General features: G+C 41.0%; 1 protein-coding gene across 3 annotated transcripts in view; it reads left to right on the top strand.

The window, feature by feature from the left end:
* Positions 1–1,330: 1,330 nt before the first annotated feature.
* Positions 1,331–4,614, top strand: part of creb3l4 (cAMP responsive element binding protein 3-like 4) — an 18,650-nt gene continuing 15,366 nt past the window's right edge. For all 3 annotated transcript variants that reach the window (XM_079275775.1, XM_079275774.1, XM_079275776.1), the window contains exon 1: positions 1,331–1,593. The gene's annotated coding sequence lies outside the window, so the exon portion shown is untranslated. The remainder of the gene's footprint in view (positions 1,594–4,614) is intronic.

The following is a 4,614-nucleotide window of genomic DNA, read 5'->3' as shown; positions in this document are numbered from 1 at the left end:
CTTCACGGAGCGGACCGGACGACGTGACGTAGTGGAACGATTCACCAGAGAGAAGAAGGAAAGAGAGGAGGTCTCACTCAGGTGGTGCTTCTTCGCTGCTATATTATAATGTATGATGTAAGATAGATTTATATATATAAATATATTTCTAGAATTATATACATACATAAAGATACATATATATATATATATATATATAGTAATATATATATTAATATATTTATTTCAATGTAAATATATTTATATTTATATATTTATATATTTATATATTTATATATAAATATATATACTCGAGTGAGTCATCCTGTCAAACACAGACGAGCTTTGCTTTTTGTGGAGAAAGTGGCCGCGCGCCCTCTATCGGTGGATCGTAGCTACTGCACACTGACGGGAAGAAATCACACAAGTCAACTTCCTGAGTTCATTCTAGTGTTGTGATGGAAATGTGATTCATTATTCCTCCATGTTAACCCTAACCCAAGATCTGGAGGTGAGAGTTAAGAACCCTAAACTCCATGTTTATGAACCTAACCTGATTTATTAGTTTGATCATTAATTCGTTTTTTATTTCAGTGTGTCTCTGTGTGTGTCTCTGTGTGTGTATGTGTTTACTTATGGGGCTTTGAATATAAAAATATATAATAATTTACACATAATTGATGTATTTTGAATATTTCTCTTCAACTGAACCAACTTGTTATATGTTTAACTGTTTTATATGTACAATAATTAAAAAAGAAAGGAAAGCTTTAATATATTTTTGTTGAATTGATTTGACATTTTGATTTAAATTGAACACCTAAATTATATATATTATATATTTTATCAAGTATATAAAACATGTTTTAGTTAAATTTTTGTCTCAAGTGCGAGGAAAGTAAGCTGAATATTTAAAATGTAGAACCTGAAACATTCTCACCAACTTTTACAAAAATACTTTTGCATTTGTAACAGCAAAGAGTATTAACAGAGTATTTGTACACTATAGTAAGAGTACTTTTACTGAAGTAAAACATTTGAGTAAATCCGACATTTACTTCTGACGAGTGACAATGAATCCAAATGCAAAGAAGAAGAACCTCAAAAGTGAATGCTGTCAAGTATTATTTCTATATCTTAGACTAACTAATATTATTCATCAAATACGAGCCCGTCGTTTTGTTTTGTTTCTTATTTCTTTTCTTTATTTTTCATTTTATACTAAACTATAAGTACTAGACATCCTGATCCACACTCCAGACCAGTTGGTGGCGGTAATTCACAAATTCATTGTTCTCCAACCGCTAATAAACCTCAAAGAAGAAGAGGAGGAGACAAGGGAAGAGGAGGAGACAAGGGAAGAGGAAGCCGAAGTTGTACAGGCTGCCAGCTGGACTTTGTAAAAGTTTTATTGTTGTGAACCAAAAGAAACCAGCAACGGGTTGAAGTCGTTCTGGAGACTAAAGTATATAAGTACATATATACATGTACATATATATATATATATATATATATATATATATGCATATGTATATATGTAGAGCCTGAAGACCCGGAGGAGTCTGAAGAGGAGCCGCAGGTCTGTGATGAAGAGGACCCACCTGTCAGCACACAGTGAGTGTTTGAGGCTCAGGTCTGATACACACCTGACAGCAGTAAAAGTTCTAAGGGTTCTAAAGTGGAACCTGTTTAACAGTCAGACTGGTTCTACCAGAGGAGTGAGTGAGTGAGTGAGTGAGTGAGTGTGTGTGTGTGTGTGTGTGTGTGTGTGTGTGTGCACCTACCAGGATATCCTCCTCCTGTGTTTAATCACCTGTTGTGTGTTCGTGTGTTACTGTAGATGTGTGTGGATCACGGTTCTTGAGTTATGGTTCGGATCATTTTTCGGATCAGCAAAGAAAAGGGGAGGAGTCAAATATAACTTTGCTTTCCATTTATTAAAGAACTTCAAGAACACTGAAAGCAAAGAACTTTGGGCTATAATCTTACATGAAAACAAAAATATTGGAGATGTCCAATATGAAATAAATGAAACATTCAAGAATACTCAATTCTGTTAAGTTTAAGTGCAACATGAGGTATGTTGATGCCCTCTTCAGGGTAGACCGGAGCTAGCTTCCACTGTTTAGACTGAACTGTTCGGCAACAACTTGGGTCTCTGTTTACTTCCTGTCAGGTTATGTCATTCAAATACACAATGTTTACATTACTGTGAAATGGTCGACAACTTTAAAACATTGTTCAATAAGATGAGAATATCTCCAATGTCTGGGGAGACTCTCTTGTCCCGGGAGGGTTCCCGGGACAAGAGGATGTCGCATGTGTACAGATTGTAAAGCCCTCTGAGTAGGGGTGTAACAATACGCGTATTCGTATTGAACTGTTTGGTACGAGGCTCACGGTTCGGTACGCATGACGAACCGAACAATACGTTTGAATAATACTAGTGCATTTGGAAAACTGTTCTCAAACTGGCAACCCACATGACGTAACGGACAGCGTGCTCTCTGACCCGCCCACCACCAAAGAAACACGTTCTACTCCAGTTGGCACTTCTGCGCTGTGAGACGCTACAGTGTAGCGGCTACATGAAGCTAGCTCGCTGCAGTATGGCTATAGACCAGAACTAGAAGATCCTCCAACGGCCTGCAGGTCTGGTGTTTGGAGCCACGTTGGTTTCTCTGTGAACTATGAGGGCGATGGCGAGAGAGCGGTGGATAAAAAAACAACGCTATGTTGCATTTGCTACACGAGTGTAGGCTCCATCAGTGGAGCAGCACACCTGGAGCAGCACACACGCTTCAAACTCTCCCCGAAGAGTTTAAGCAGCTGTTCACTACCGATAGAACAGGGCTAAAGCATCACCACGGCGATTGGTACATTTATATCCGCGGACATGAGACCGGACTCTGGAGTGGTAAACGCAGCTTCATGAACCTGCTGAATGTTATTGAGCCCGTTACACAATTCCTTCACGAGCCCATTTCAGCCAAACCGTAACTCAAGAAAACAAAAGCACGAGAGGAGAATCAAACGTCCGAGGAACCCGCTGCTGCTCTGACAACGGATCCCTGAACGTCGAGGGTTACACAAAGCTACCTGACTGTAACACACATCACCTGAATGTAACAACAAAAAACAGCTGAGGCCCCGCACTTCTGAGAGGCTACGCTAAACTAGCTTAACAAACAATTACTCCGCACATGACGGGACGCTTCGTAATTAACGGACAATGCATATATTCCAAATCTATATAATTAACACAATGACAACAACAAACTCACAAGAACCAGTCACATATATTCATATAACAACAAAGCAACAAATCAATCCGGCAGACCTGCAGCAACACGCATTCTGCTCCACACTGGAGGGCCATTCAGATATTAGATGTACAAAAACAAACGCAGTTGACTTAAAGACAAACTCCATCCTCCTTTCTTTGTTGACAAAGAGTTTAATCTCACAGATGAATCCCAACTCACAAATCCATTTCTCCTCCAACAGCCATTGAGTGTTAAAAAAACAAAGCTAGTTAAAAAAATAAGAATCTATACCAAGCAAAATGAAAAAATGTAATTTCTTCCATATCTTTCAATTTGAGCTCTTACTCCTCCAACTAAGCTTTGCTGGCTTCTTTAAGTTTTGTTTTCCAATAGTCACGTGCTCGCCCACTGACCAATCACAGCGCACGCTGCACCTCATTGCAGAGCTGCACCTGGAAACTGAGCTGCGTGTAATGCTGACTTATGCTGCGTTCACACCGGTCGCGTTGATTTTTTGACGCACTGCAAAAAAGCGTCCAACGCACTGCAAAAAAGCGTCCAACGCGCCGCCGGTCGTGTTCACACCGGTCGCCGCAAAATCTCGTAGCGCCGGAGAGGGGGCGTGGTTTATCGTCCTGGAAGCCTCGATCTGGCCGCCATTGTTTTCCGCCGTCAACCATGACAGGAATAAGGACAATTGCTGCTTTGTACGTGTTGTGGAAGTCCCTCAAACATCGGAATGCCAAACGCCGTCATGTCTGGTTCATAATATTGTTCAGAGGAGCTCCGTGGATTGTATCGAGCTGTATTCACTGTCTAGCAAGCCACCGGTCGCTGTTTACTACAGCTGTAGGAACACAAAATAAACTGATTTGGCTGTGATTCAACGGCAATAAACCGACAAAAAGGGACTCCGAAATAACTACGTAATGATGCCGATTTGTACTTGTCTTCTCCGACAAAAAGGGACTCCGAAATAACTACGTAATGATGCCGATTTGTAGGTTACTGGTCTTCTCAATGGAGCTCTGATGGATCGGTGCTAGGCTATGCCAACATCGTAGCAGCTCCACCAGCACTCAATAACGTCACGTAGACGTAAATACGGCAGCGTCTATTCATTGTTTGTACCGTATGGTTTACACACACACATGCATACACATAGTTTGGTCCGGTCTCTATTGATATGAGGTATCGTAGCGCTCTGGGTGAACACAGACGGCGACAGGATTTATTTCCTGATTCAACAACGGCAGGAAGCCAGTGACAACAGGGGGAGCAACTCAACGCTGATAGGCTATCGCGCCACAGCGTCACCCGATTATGTCGCTGAAGTTGAAAAATTTCAACTCGCGCGTTGGCGATTTTG

Source organism: Melanostigma gelatinosum, assembly GCF_949748355.1.
Source record: "Melanostigma gelatinosum genome assembly, chromosome: 9".
Classification (NCBI taxonomy): Eukaryota; Metazoa; Chordata; class Actinopteri; order Perciformes; family Zoarcidae; genus Melanostigma; species Melanostigma gelatinosum.
The sequence above is the reverse complement of the archived record's forward strand: the minus strand, read 5'-3'. Positions and strand labels throughout refer to the sequence as shown.